Genomic DNA, 15,553 nt, shown 5'->3' with positions numbered 1-15,553 from the left:
AAAGTCTTCCTCCTTGCCACTGCTCAGTAGCGTGGTCTACTCCCCTCCTATCAAAAAGCTGGTCTTCATTGTCCAAACATTTCTGCTCCAGAAAGACAATCTGCCTGGGCTAATTTGTCAACTGTGGTTTTTAGTCACTGGGAGAGATGGGCTGGACTTACTTCCTTTGTGTGAAATTCCTGGCTGAGTGACTTCACCTTTGAATGAACTAGGTCATAAATTGTACCAAAGTTGCTTTGTTTTGTTTTCCTGATATTGCACATCCATTCTGAGCTCAAGCCACTGTGCTAGGTGCTGGGTAAGGATTTAAAAAAATAAGTTGTGTATAATTCTTGCCCTCATGTTGATGAGAATTTAGTGTTACTATAGGATTAGTAGGAAGTGCGGACAAGTATATCATTATTTTAATATAAGGCGGAAATCCCGGTAGATAACTCAGGAGAAGTTTTGAAATCCGCAGGCAAAGATAACAGCGTAAGCAAAAGCACAGATGCAGAAGAGGTCAGAGGTATTTACGGGCCAATGAGCAGAAGTGGATGGAGGTCATGGTCACTAAAAAGATGGTCACTTCACAGATGTAAAGAACAGACCTTTGGACTCTGTGGGAGAAGGCGAGGGTGGGATGATTTGAGAGAACAGAATTGAAACATGTATATTATCATATGTGAAATAGATCGCCAGTCCAGGTTTGATGCATGAGACAGGGTGCTCAGAGCTGGTGCACTGGGATGACGCTGAGGGATGGGATGGGGAAGGAGGTGAGAGGGAGGGTCAGGATGGGGAACACATGTACATCCATGGCCGATTCATGTGAATGTATGGCAAAAACCACCACAGTATTGTAAAGAAATTCGTCTCCAATTAAAATAAATTAAAAAAAAAAAAAAAAGGTCACTTCACTCTTAGGTGAAGCAGAGAATTTCAGAGAACAACTGTCAACTGTCCCTCTCTTAGGGCTTTAAATCTTGCCCTCTTGAATACCACACTCAATTTGGGGCCCACTTCACATAAGTTTCTTGAAATTCAAAATGCATAATAAAGCCTTGAAAAATTGTCCCAGATACTAAGCCCTTGTGGTTTCTTAAAATCAGAGAATCATTACTTAGAAAGGAGAGATGCATGCGCTGTTCACTCTGCCCGTCAGTCTCTGAAAAGTAACATAATAAAATTACTGGGCAGATGAGAGTCACACAAAACAGCCAATATATTTTTTTCTATTTCACTAATGTTAAAAACTGGAAAACTATATCATTACTGAAACTATCAATCATTAGAATGGGCTCCTTTGGGAACCATGGAGCACTGAATAGTATAAACAGAGGCCAAATAATTTTGTCAGGAATTCTTTGAAAGGGACCCTCTGCTAAGTGGGAGATTGGCTCCACTTGTGTTTCTAAATCCAAATCCCGCTGTGGTCCAGAAAAGCTATTAATAGTCCATAACATGGATGACAGGAATGCAGAGCAGGAGACAGGAAGGGAAAGAAAGAGAAGAGGATCAGAGTAAGGAAGCCAGGGAGGATGCAAGAAGAAGGAAGGGATTGCTCTTGCAACACATGAGCCGGTATTTAGAAACTACTAAATGAGAGTAACTCTAAATTCTAGTACTATGACTATATCAAGTGAACTCTTCGGTTTTGTGACAAAAGTATGTAAATTGCCACTTTGGTCATGAATTGGATGAGATAACAGATCATACTACCTGGTGAGGAGAGGGTTAAGAGTCAGGTTTAGGATGAGTGCACATCACCAGGGACCTCCAACTACTGAGAAGAGGTGGTCCTCACAAGGGCCCTGGGTTGCGACAGCTGGTGTCTTGGCCCAGCACTCTGCATCATAGTGAGGGCTTGGGACCATGTTGAGTGCAGAAAGATCTGGAAAGATTCTAGCTCTTCACCACCAAGCTGGGTGACGTTTCACTTTGTAACAAAAACCAAACCAGTCAGAGTAAAACTACCAGCCTGTTGAATGAGATAATTTATGTGACAGTGCCTTGAAGTAAATAAAAATCACTGTGCCTTCATAAGGTATCATTATGCAAATCAAGGTATAATATGAGGTTCCTGATACCAGTGGTTTGCTACCCTCCAGGATCTCTGTCATCTTTAAACATACGCTCCCTTGCATGTGGATTTATCAGGGTAGATGTACACTGAGAATGAAAGATTTCTCAGACCCTCTAATATTGAGGCAAGTGCTGCGTGGTCAGCAGAAACTAGAAGCAGATCAGAGGGTAAAAACAAGAGATTTTGAATTATGCTTTAGAGAATTTGGAGCTGTTCTGGGCCATTCACCAAAATGGAAGAGGTAGCTATGTTGTAAATTCTGCAATTGATAGTTTCATGTCTTTCTCTGCAAGCTTAACATAGTACATAGCACAGAGAAGGTGATCAGGAAATATTATATCTACATCTACATTATATGCATCATTCAATATGAATGAGGTTGTGCTATGATAACAGTCCTGCCCCCAACCGCACACACACATATCAGTAGCCTAAAACAACAAAGATTATTTCTCAATCATGCTACACCTCCCTTGTCGTTTAGCCATAGGTTCTGTCCCATATCAGCCTCTCTGCAGGATTCAGTCCAGTGAACCAACCACCATCTGGGACATTGCTGGTCACTATGGCAGAGGGAAAGAGAGCTCTGAATGGTTTCATATCAGCACTCAAATGCTTTAACATGAAAATGACATATCGCTTGTATTCACAACTCACTGGACACCTCTAGTCACATGGTACCCTGAGTAGGATGGAGGGTTAGAGCAGTGATTCTCAACCATGGGTGATTTTGCAACTCTTTGGCAATGTCTGGAGACATTTTCAATTGTCATAACTTGCAAGATGTGGAGGAGAGGTGGGAGGGTAATACTGGCATCTAGTGGGTAAAGGACAGGAATGCTACTGACATCTTACAATGAACAAGACTGTCTTCCTCAACAAAAATGAACCTGGTCCAAAGTGTCTATAGTGATGAGTTTAAGAAACCCTGGGTTAGAGAAAGACAAATCATATCAATTTTGGGGGGAGAGATAAACAGGGATATGTCAGAAAGGACATGCTGAAAACTACAGTTGTGGTTAGGGGATGAAGTGGAATTTTGGTAAGAAGAGGTAGAAAGCAGAGTGTAGTAGAGACAGCAGCCTAAACATAGCAGGTGAAGGAGTATAGCAGAAATTTGCAGAAAAGTAAAAGCTCACACATAGGAAGAAATATCAATACAAATTGGAAAGGTAAGTTAAAGTTAAATCTTGGGAGACCTGGAAAGCTGAGAATTTAAGTGCAAAGGACCGGGGCAAAGCAAAACAGTGAATAATCTCAGAGCATTTGTCTTGGAGCTGCCAATCCATCTCACCAAGAGTCATGCATTCATACATAAATTAATTCCCTTTTGATTCAAGCATTCAGTATCAATGTGATCTGTCTGTGGCCTTAGTCCTACCTCATCATTTGAAGGAGGGAAAACTAGGGCTCATGGGATGAAGTCACTTGCCCATGGTCACTGGCAAGTTAGTGACTGAGCTGGAACCATAATCTAATCTTAGCATGAGATCCAGTCTTTATCCTCATTAAAGTCACAGTCTAACTTTGTGTACATACCCAAGTGCCCAGGATATCAAAAGCACAGCCAGCCTTTTCTCTCTTGCTATCCTTAATTTATCTTCTTATATAAAAAAGATTGTTGATACATTTTCTTTATTACTTTCCTCAGTCTTACTTAGGACCCAAAATGTGCAAGGCCAAATGTTCGTGTACAAACCTAATAGAATTTTCCTACCTAAAAAATGTGTTGTTGAAAAAAGAAGGTAGGAATAAATGGAAAGGTGTTATTTGCCCTTTGGAAGCATTTTCAGAGGATTGTTATGGGGTCAGACAGATATTTCTCATTTCCAGTATCACAATGTGGACTCACGTTTAATGAAGAATTGAGATTTGGCTAAGAAAGCAAGTGATGTGTGTGCTAAGGCACTTTATTCATGTCCCACTCTTTGCAAACCTATGGACTTTAGTCTGCCAGGCTCCTCTGTCCATGGGATTCTCCAGGCAAGAATACTGGAGTGGGTTGCCATGCCCTCCTCCTCCAGGGAAAAAACCAAGTAACCTAATCTTCAAAACAATTCCACGGATGGATCCAGTTGAAACAGCTTGTGCACAGAACCAAACTTCTTTGACCCAGAGAACATTTCACAACCCAAGAGCTCAGTTCTGGAATTTTTGTATTTCTTCCTCTCAACTGGACGAGGAAATTGCATTCCCAAGACCATGCTGCTGCAACATAAAGGTTATTTATTTTCAAACAAAAGAATTAGGAAATGTGAACTTTAAGGCTTTAATACTAGCATTAACTCATCTGCTGAAGACAGATGGTATTTAGTATTTTCAATGAAGAGGCTGTTAAATGTGAAAACTTAATACATTTGGGATGAGTCATCAGGGTGAGTTAATTTGCTAAAATCTTAGCTTTCACATTTCCTGATTAGATTTTTTCTCTTTTTGGTCTTTCAGTCTGGCATTGTGACCCTAACAATTTTCCATTTAACACAACGGAAATACTTTGTATTCTCCTCTATTTGTAGTCTTACCTGGGGTTATTCGGGGGTATTGTCCCTGGGCTTAGTTTGAAATGATGATGAAACAATTTACAACAAAGGCTTTAATAGGAAAGTCTAATCTAAGATGAGATGTCAGGTCAACTTGATGGCACAATATATTTACTTGATATTTCTTTTCACTTCTTTCCACCCCTGCTCATTTCCGTCTAGTGGTTATCTGAGTCCCACTTAGAAGCTTTAGACTGGGGAGATAGGATTTTGGTTTTCTTTTTTTATTAATGTGTCCCTTTAGTGTGATGGATTTCTTATAAACTTTATTAAATAGACATCCTCACCTTCATTTGATGTATTCAGTAGATTTTTCTTAAATGTCTCATATATATGCATCCCTTTTGTAATTTCCATGACATTTGGAAAATTGTGAAGTTTCAGGATGTTACCAGGAAAAAAAATGTTATTATGAGACATCCACAGACAATAATTAGCTCCAGAAAGTGAAAATGAAGTCGCTCAGTTGTGTCTGATTCTTTGCTACCCCATGGACTGTAGCCTACCAGGCTCCTCAGTCCATGGAATTTTCCAGGCAAGAGTACTGGAGTGGGTTGCCATTTCCTTCTCCAAGTTAGCTCCAGACCGTAGTACAAAACATTTTTCATTTTTTCTCAGTGAGTTACCTATCAGTCCATAGAGCCCTCATCCAGGGACATCCTGAAATTCCATCTTTTGGGGGCACCTTTTCATCTTCCTTTTCCTAAGGACCCCTCAGTCTTTTCAGTGACTATCCATCCCTTGGCTTCACCCCAGGAATGTGGCTGGTCAGATCTTTTGGGGAATATGCTCCTGAACCAACAAACATTACTCTGGCTACTATTTGTTGGAATGTAGAGGTGATCCTGAATCTTATCTCTTCCACTTTACTTTGGAACAAAGTGAGACTTAGATGCAGAAGACAGGTGTTGGGAGAAAAATATCAGCTTGATGGATAATAAAACTACCTTGGAAAATATGGCCTGGATCCATGGTCACAAATGAGCTTCTCAACAGTTCTCAATTCTCAGATCTAGACCTCAGGAGCCATTCTCAATGGAGTGTGAGGGTCTACAGAGAAAAGTCTTTTACCCAGACTCATTCTCTCACACCCATTAGGTCCCAAATGTGAGGAAAGAAAGTCTGTCCTCTGGAAAGCCTCTAGCAGTTAGTCACACCCGGCCTTTGACCCTCATGAGCTCACTAGGAAAGAAAGAGCAAAGACGGAACCATGAAAAAGAAAACTCAGAGAGACTGAGCCACATGTTTCTAAGTCCTAAAACCCAATTACACAATCACTTAGGACTAGGGTGGAGAAGGAGAGGAGAGTTCTTCCCTGCTTTTCCTCTCTGAGTAGTGTAGTGGAAATGTTCTCCCCTTTTTGAAAGCATGAAGAGTGGGGAATGTCTCCTCTAACACTCTCAAGGTTTTGTTTTCTTAAACCATTGTTGTTGTTTAGTCACTAAGTCTTTTGCGACCCTATGGACTGTAGCCCGACAGGCTCCGCTGTCCACTGGGATTTCCCAGCAAGAGTACTGAAGTGGGTTGCCATTTCCTTCTCCAGAGGATCTTCCCAACCCAGGGATTGAACCCATGCTTCCTCTATTTCAGGCGGATTCTTTACCACTGAGCCACCAGGGAAGCCCTTTGGGTTGTAATTAAACTCATGATCCCTCAGGTTCTCTTGTGGTGGTCCTACTTCCACTTTGATGAGGTCTCTCTTCTCTCATGTCTTCTCTCAGTGTTCCCTCTTCTGGGAAAACTCCCGGGGTCACAACAGAGAACTTAACATTTGCTCTAGTAGGCTCTGAAATAAGTTAAAAACCCTAGGCTGGAAATCCATTGCCTATCCTTTATCCCATCTCAAGTTGTCACTAGTCATGATATGCCCAATATACTTCATCAGAAGTTATATAGAAAGTACAAGTAACAGCAATACAACCCAAAATATGGTGTCAGCAGAATATGAATGACTCAAACTTGAATTTGAAATGTCTCCCAGTATTAAACTCCTGGTGAGCAATTAAAGTCCAAAATTCAAATCCTCCTTTACTTTATAATCCAAAAAAATTAAAGACCAACATTCTTAAATTAAAGACTACAGAAATTAAAATCTAAATAATATCTTCTCCATTTGTGAAAAAAAAATTGTTGCTTAGACTCACATGGCAGGATTCTCAGATGCTCCTTAATAGAGTATTCCTTCAGTATCTACAGCTTCTCACTGAAAAGCAGGTGATTTCTTCAAGGTCTTGGATTATTTAGCCAATTCTTTTTTTTTTTTTTTTCTTAATTCATTTATTTTCAATTGAAGGATAATTACAATATTGTGCTGGTTTCTGCCATACATCAACATGCATCAGCCATAGATAAACATGTGTCCGCTCCCTCTTGAGCCTCCCTTCCACCTCCCACTCCATCCCACCCCATCCCACCCCTCTAGGTTGTCACAGAGCCTGGGTTTGAGTTCCCTGAGTCTTACAGAAAATTCCCACTTAATTAGCCAATTCTTAAATATCCCACTTTTAAACATGTTAAGAAGAATTAATAGAAGTGGAATTATCATAGCATATACCAAAGGACCTACATGTAAAACTGTTTCTAGAGCAGGTAGGCAAACAGATACATACTTACATGCATACATACATACATACATTTCCCAGGTGGAGAAAGCAATGGCACCCCACTCCAGTACTCTTGCCTTGAAAATCCCATGGACGGAGGAGCCTGGTGGGCTACAGTCCATGGGGTTGCTAAGAGTCGAACACGACTGAACGACTTCACTTTCACTCTTCACTTTCATGCATTGGAGAAGGAAATGGCAACCCACTCCAGTGTTCTTGCCTGGAGAATCCCAGGGATGGGGGAGCCTGGTGGGCTGCCGCCTATGGGGTCGCACAGAGTCGGACACAACTGAAGTGACTTAGCAGCAGCAGCAGCATTTCCCAGGACCCATTTAAGACAATCAAGAAGGATATTACTGCTTCCAAAGACCGTAATAGCAGTAGAGGAAGGTCAGAGGTTTAATAGCCAGACAGGTTTGGCTCATTTTAAAATAATTTCTAACTTCTCACTCCCCTTCCTCTGTAAGAGAAGCTAGATAGATAACTACTTGATTTTCTCAGTCATCTTCCAGCCTGGATTATCTACATGATGCACATCTGGCTGACATGGTACAAATGAATGTCTGAGTAAATAAAGCCTCAAGTAAAACTTTTTGGCCCTTCGCCTTCTTCAAGCCTAAAGCACAGATATGATATTGGGAGATGCAACAGCCATCCTGCAGCCAGGAAGGCAGAAACCATGTGCTAAACATGGAGGAGCTGAAACAGAGGAAGAGCCTGGGTTCAAGATGGATCTCAGATCCGTGGTATGCCTACTTCTAGATCTCTTGCTATGCCTACCTCTGGATTTCTTTCTATGTGAGAAAAGTAAATATATCTTTAAACAACTTAGGATTTCTGTGATTTTGTGAGTAAACACACTTATGAATGATTAAAAGGAAAAAGAAAATCCTAGTTCCAGTTTTGCAAGCATGCAAGTTAATCTACAATGGTTGCTCATAAGAGTTAGGAGAAATAACTTATCAGTAGATGATTTCCATCGTTCTTGGGAGAAATATCCACCAATGCATCCTGTTAGAAATTATACTGATTGCATCACAGCCAGTGGACCTCACTTGAAGTATCTCTGTTTCACAGTAGAACCTCTTAATTCCCATTTTTTTGACCCCCATGCTCCAGTGCCCAACCTCTCACTATTCCCATGCTGCTGCTAAGTCGTTTCAGTCATGTCCGACTCTGTGCGACCCCATAGACGGCGGCCCACCAGGCTCCTCCATCCCTGGAATTCTCCAGGCAAGAACACTGGAGTGGGATTCCATTTCCTTCTCCTCACAACTCCCATGCTGAACTATTAAAACTATTCTTAGGTTAATCAACCTTGCTTCTAATGAGAAAATTTGATAAACTTCTATGTTAACACCTACTAACTCTTGCCAAAGACCACCTTCAGGAAGGTGGAAAGTAGGGGTGGAAATGAGAAGATAGGGTAAAAATTGATTATCTCAAGTGTAAGGTTTTATGTGTGGCCTTTGGCTCCTCCATAATATTTACCAGGTGTATATCTTAAAGGACTCAATGGCTAGTAGGCTAAACACAATATACTCACTTATAAGGGTTACATGTCTTTGGATATAACAAGAAATGCCCCCCAAAATATGGCATCTTATGAGGCTCAGAGGACAGAAATAACTCCCACTGTGGAAGTTTGGATAGGCACCAAGGAAGCAGTATTTGAATATTATACCCAACTTTTCTATTCCAGCTCAGAAACTGAAGGAGGAAGAAGAGCAAAAATGAAGTATCCTTACAGAGGGAACTGCAAGAGCAAAACAGAGAGTCAAAGAAGAGCCGGGCACATCTTGAAAACTTTGATGTGTTCAGAAATGCTTATGCCGGAGTATGAAGGCAGCTCAGATAAAATTAATTTAAAGGTAGTTTAGGCCAAATAATGAGTCTTGAATGCCAGGCTTAGGTGCTCCAACTGTTTTTCAGGTGATATAAATCCATGGACAGTGGCAAGAGATAGAGCAAATGAATGTCAAGATGGTCGATCTAAAGGCAATATATAAAATACAGGTGATGACACTAGTCCCATAAATGGGCAAGGAACAGAAATTGGGAGATATAATTCCCAAGACCTTATGACTAATTGAATATGCTGAGCCAAGGAGAAAGAAAGTCACTCATGACAGAGGTTTCTGGATGGGTTGCCAGGGAAGATGGGGAGGTCTTTAATTGAAATAGTCATACCAGAAGAAGAAAAGCTAATTTCTTTCATTTCTAATCAGCACAGTGACATCAAGGCAAAAATGTCAAGCACACCGTCAAAAATGATGAACCAGAGCTTAGGAGAAAGAATAGAACTAAAATTAGAGATTTAAGTGTTCTCCCCACATAGGATGTGGTGGAAATCATGATAATGAATGAATTTGCCAAGGGAAGGAATACAGAGAGAGAGGACTGTGAACCGTAAACTTGGGGGTAATTTTCAGAATCATGTATGAATGCTGATATCATCAAAATTCAAAGTGGGAGAGACTTTCTAAACTGAAAACAAAGTCTCTGAGGTATGGAGTGAGTGTAATTTGCCTCTTGTTTTTGCCAATCTTTATAACTTATATAAATAATGAAAGCAATAAATGCTACTTTTAAAGAATAGCATTAGTAGTAGTGCAACATATTATAATGGAGGCAAATTGGTAACCTCGATGACTTTAATGAGTTTAAAAATTAAAAAATTATATTTAATTTGCCTTTTTACTATGTTTAATATTTGTTTGATTACTCATTTAGCACTTCTCAATAAATATTTATGGAGCACCTATTAAGTGCCAGGCAGTGTTCTAGATGTTTGGGATCTATCAGTGGACAGACCGTGGAAGATCCCGATCCTTTGGTTGCTTTCATCCTTCCTCCATTGTTAGAATGCAAAGTTACTTGGACATTTTAAGGCATCTTATACACCCAATGTCTGCAACTGGTGGAAGAATCATAGCACCATGACCTTCAAGTCAGGTCAGTTTAATTACCAAGCTTCCAGCTCCTCCTTTGCAGTATGCAAATAATCGTGCCTTCTCTTCAGGATCAGGAGTACAAATGGCATATAGAAAGTCTTTCTTATGTGCCTCAGAAGTTCACCATGAACAGTGAGTATCAGTTGATAAGTTGAATAAAAGAATAGAAATTCTGCATTCTAGATTTGGACTCTGGTTTCAAAATTCACAGTATTTTCTTAGACTCCAGTTTTATTAGCTAGAGATAGATAGGTAGGTAGATAGAGAGAAGGAAGAGGGAATTTGACTTGAGCCTTCATAAAATTTCCAAGTCCCCAAATATAATAATTAAATGACTGTGTACCCAGAAACCATGGATATTCTTATATAATCAGGAAGTTACTCTGAAGTCATGTTTTCTTTTAGTATTTCTTAAATGCTTTAGCATTTATTTTCATTTAACCATACCACTTTAAATGCTTTACAAAGGATTGGTATTGAGGATATTTTCTGTGCTGTTCCTTACGCAAAGTGCTTTTCTTGCATCAGCTCATTTTACACTCCTAATTGCCCTTGAATTGAACATAAATAGCATCCCTATTTTATAGAAAAAATAAAACAAAAATTTATTTTTTGTTTTTTTAGAAGATTATAGGGGTTGAGAAACTTCCCCAGAATCATATAGCTAGAAGTAGTGCAAGTGGGATTCAAAGTTTGGCAGTCTAGCTTCAGGTCCACATCTAAGACCTGAACACATATCTTAGTTCACTTGTGTCTCCTTTTCCTATTCATACCCTCAAAACACCATGGTCCATTCTAGAGATGTTCAGGGGCACCACATGAGAGCAGCAATGTATGGTTTCTCCAACTCTGCACCCTACCCATTTATGGGGTGATCATCCACCTTGTCTAAGACTGGGAGATAAAGGGCCATAGTCTTTCCTAGTACATCTGTCCCCAGTACTGAATTTTTCTAAAGGATATGAAAGTCTTCATTTCACTCTACTGTTGACAAAAGGAGTGATGAGTTGGTTATGGATGAGGTGTTTCTCCTGCAGTTCTATTCTTGCTGGGATGATTTACTGAATGTCTACTTAATAGTTTGTGAAGCTAAGGGGAGTTAAAGAGTTGGGGTTGGGAGTGAGATGGGTGAAATGGATGAGGGGACAGAAGGCAAGATTTATATTCAGACAGGACAGTGACTTTAGCCTGCTTCACAATGGAGGTTATTCATCACAGCCACCAGGGCCTCAGGGAAATGAAGTGTTTGAATTTGTAACATATTCCATCAGCCTGTTTGCTGGTGAAGCTTAAGGCAACACAGGAGAAACTGATCAAGTGGCTTCTGACCTGCTTCTAGCTTCTGACCTCAAACACAAGGTTCTCCTTTCTTTATGGGCTTCTAATCTCATGTCTCTGTGTGTTTCCCCTTCACCTTTTCATGGTTGGTAAAATGATGAACTTCTTTCAGTTTAACATTCGTAACCCAAGGAATGGTGGCTGTCCTGACAGAATACTCAGTCTTGAAATAAAGGCAGCAGATAAATCTAATTCAGAAGGAAGACAGCATACTTACAGAGACTTTATTCTTCATTCATACCAGCATCCTGAGCAGCAGCAAAAGAGAATATGTATCTTCAACCAGTATTTCTGGAGCATGTATTTTGTCTCAGAAACTAGAGACATAGCATTGAAAAAGTCACTTAATGTCCCTTCCCTCACAGAGTTTAGGGTCTGATAGGAGTGAGAAGCATTAACACCACCTTGGCATAGAGCTAAGGGGTATGATAAGTAAGGGGATATATGGGACTCCAGAAAAGGAAGGTGCATTTGTCTCCACTCAGTAGGATGACTACATAGTCATCCTTGGAAAAATCCATCTTTTTAGGACCTTTGTCCCAGGAAACTGCTACCTTATAATGAGACTTTATATTTCTGATCACCAGAACAGTCTTTTAAATCAGTTGAAACTACAGCCTTTGGTTATAAACAAGATGATGTCTCTCTCTTAAATTTCAGAGACCCAAATACTCACTTTGAATTTGTTAGAGTATGATTGGCTTTAACAGTATAATATTTGAGAATGTTTGTGGTTATTTGTAAATGAGGAGTTAGCTCATGAACCCTAACTGCACTGGAAGAGCTCAGCAAATGAGAAGGGCCTTTGCTGCTGTCAAGGAGAAGTAGCCCTCATTGTTCAGGTATTTGCTATTATTACTGACAGAATTTGACTAGGAAAAAATAAAGTCATGAGTCTAGTTAAAGCTATGTTTTTTCCAGTAGTCAGGTATGGATGTGAGAGTTGGACTATAAAGAAAGCTGAGCACTGAAGAATTGATGCTTTTGGGCTGTGGTGTTGGAGAAGACTCTTGAGAGTCCCTTGGACTGCAAGGAGATCCAACCAGTCCATCCTAAAGGAAATCAGTCCTGAATGTTCACTGGAAGGACTGATGCTGAAGCTGAAACTTCAATACTTTGGCCACCTGATGGGAAGAACTGACTCATTTGAAAAGCCCTGATGCTGGGAAAGATTGAAGGTGGGAGGAGAAGGGGAGGACAGAGGTTGGATGGCATCACCGACTCAATAGACATGAGTTTGAGCAAGCCCTGGGAGTTGGTGATGGACAGGGAAACCTGGTGTGCTGCAGTCCATGGGGTTGCAAAGAGTTGGACATGACTGAGTGACAAAACTGACTGACTGACTGACAGAACTTGTTGGTGAACCTGCTGAACTTCTAACCAGAAAGGTGAACCTGAAACCCTATGAGGACCTACAGGTACTTAGGGTATCATATGCTCTTCCCTCAGAGTAGGTGCATTCTGCCTAGAGGTCTAAATTTCCTTTCCCATTGGCTAAATATTTCCCATCTGTCTTCACTAGGTCCGCCAGAGCTGAGAGATGGCAACAAAGCTTGGTTTTATTTTGGTTAGACCTGGTGAGTTTGCCCCCTCTGAAGAAAAGACACTCAGGTAGAGGAAAAGAAAAAAAAAGAAAAAAGAAACTGCTATTATTTCTACTTCTGGAACTAGGAAATTCCTCTTTCTCTGGAGTTAAGAGTGAGAATCCAGGCAGGCTTCCTATACAAAGGCAAGGTCAACTGAAGGATGGAAATTGCCTGGGGAAGATGCAGGATTTGTGAAGGAACATCTGGTATGAAGACTCAGCTCTCTGAAGCAAGGATACCACAGCACATGTAAGGTACTAAAGAGTGGTGAGGCAGAGGGAGGCAGGCTAATGTTGTGCGGCTTATAGAAACTAAAGAATTTAGAGTTGATCCTGAGGTCAAGGGGAAGCCAGTGAAGAGTGTGAAACAGAAGAAAGGTATGTTTGATTCCCTTTTGAGAAATACTCTGACCATAGCATGGAGAAGGAATTTAGAAGGGGACAGACTGGAGGTAGATTAGAGACTAACTTGACAGATGTGGCCATTGCCCAGGGAAAAGAACAGGAACCTGAACTGGGGTGGTGATGGCAAGGATACAGGAAAGCAGACACATTCAGTTGATGTTGAAGCCAGAATGACCTTGATCGATTTCAAGTGGATAGTGAAGGAGAGAGAGAGAAGTCAAGGATACTTACTGGGTGCCTACTGGCTTGAGTACCTAGAGTGATGATAGAATCATTCACTATGTGCTATAGACTGAATGTCTGTGTCCCCCCTCCAAATTCATATGTTGAACCCCTGACTCCCAATATGATGGCATTTGAAGGTGGGATGTTGGGAGGTAATTAGGTTTAGATGAGGTCATTGTGGGCTTAGAGTCCTTATAAGAAGAGGATGAGACACCTGTGCTTCCTCTCCCCACCAGGTGAAGACACAGTGATAAGATGGATGTCTGCAAACCAGGAAGTGGGCTCTCACCAGACATCAGATTTGCCAACAACTTGATTGTGGACTTTTTAGCCTCCAGAGCTGTGAGAGACTAATGTCTTTTGTTTAAGCCACCCAGTCAAGGGTATTCTATTATAGCAGCCTGAACCGACTAAGACTTCCTATGACAGGGAAGAGAAGGTAGAATAACTCTGATTTCAGATAGGAGCAGGTGTGAGGGCTTCCATATGTCCAAATGGTTGAGTAGATACCAGAAGTCAGATGAGAAGTCTAGGCTAAAAGATACAGTTCTGCACCATATCCTTACAGGAGGAATGTGCAGTTGTAGCATGTATGGGGAAGGTGATGGGGAAGGGCGAGAAGAGAAGAGGTTTGAGGATACCAGTATTTAAAGGAGCAGAAACAGCTTTGCCCACCATGTTCACAATCACTAAGGTCCAGAGTCAGGAAGAAACCAAAGGTCACTGAGCCACAGGCAGGTAACTCGGGCACATAATTCTGCCCATAAGATCTTTAGCTTCTAGCCTAATGACAATGGTACCATACGGAATTGACATCTATGAAAAGGTCTGAGTTAGACCTGAGGTGTCCTTATACATCCTATGGATTTAAAATGCCCTGCTGCTATGAATTACTACCCTGATAACAATGTTCATTGTGATTCAAGCTACTACTGTTCTCCCCCATTTTAGAGTAGAGAAGTTATATTCAGAGAAGTTACTTGGTTTGTCCCGGTGACAATCATTCTGGATCTTTTAATTTAAGCTTAATGCCCTGACCCTGTCCTTGTAAGTTACTATTATTTCTGCTATATATTTATGTTAGTTTATTATTTTCCGAACCTGTGGGTCCTCTCCATTAGAATCCATAATTTAAAAAAAGAAGAAGAAAAAAAAAATTCAACTGAAGACATGGAAAAACACAGCATAAGAAAAATTCTCAGAACCATTTCTGAGACCTAAGACGCCCTCCTCTTGCCACCCTGGCCTCTCAGCTGCTGCTGAGTCCTGGAGAAAATGGGGAGTCTGAAACGCAAGCTGTGTTTGTCCCTGCTTCTGCCCCGTGTTTTCTTTTTCTTTTTTTTTTTTTTTTGCCCTGTGTTTTCTATTTCTGTTTCACACCATCACGGATAATGAAAGTCGACTGGCTGCTTGGGTTTCCTTTCTCTCTGCCACTGTCATTTCCATTTGCTGTGTCTCATGCCTTTTTAGCACAAACTTGTTGTGTTTGGGCTCTAATTTGCCAGGCAGCGATAAATTCCAAGAAAAACCTATTCTTATTGAATTATTTTCAGAATGTTATGCAAACATGTCTAAATTATGTGGCAGCCAATTCCGTTCTAAGATCTGGTTTTGACTTCATGTTAATTCAAGTAGGGAAGAAAGAAAGAAAGAAACAAAAACCCAAAATGCTGAAATGCCATCTTTCATTCCTCAGGGGATTCCTTTTTTTTTAAGTCTACTGCTTTGATACAAGAGTTTCAGTTCCCTGTCAGAACTCTGGGTAATGAAGGCCATGTTCTAGTCCTGAGTACTCCTCATGGAAGAGTACCCATGGAAGCTTCCCACTTCCGTTCTGT

This window comes from Bos grunniens, chromosome 2, assembly GCF_055505025.1.
Source record: "Bos grunniens cultivar Pamir isolate PY7600 chromosome 2, Bosgru_T2T1.0, whole genome shotgun sequence".
NCBI lineage: Eukaryota > Metazoa > Chordata > Mammalia > Artiodactyla > Bovidae > Bos > Bos grunniens.
The sequence above is the reverse complement of the archived record's forward strand: the minus strand, read 5'-3'. Positions refer to the sequence as shown.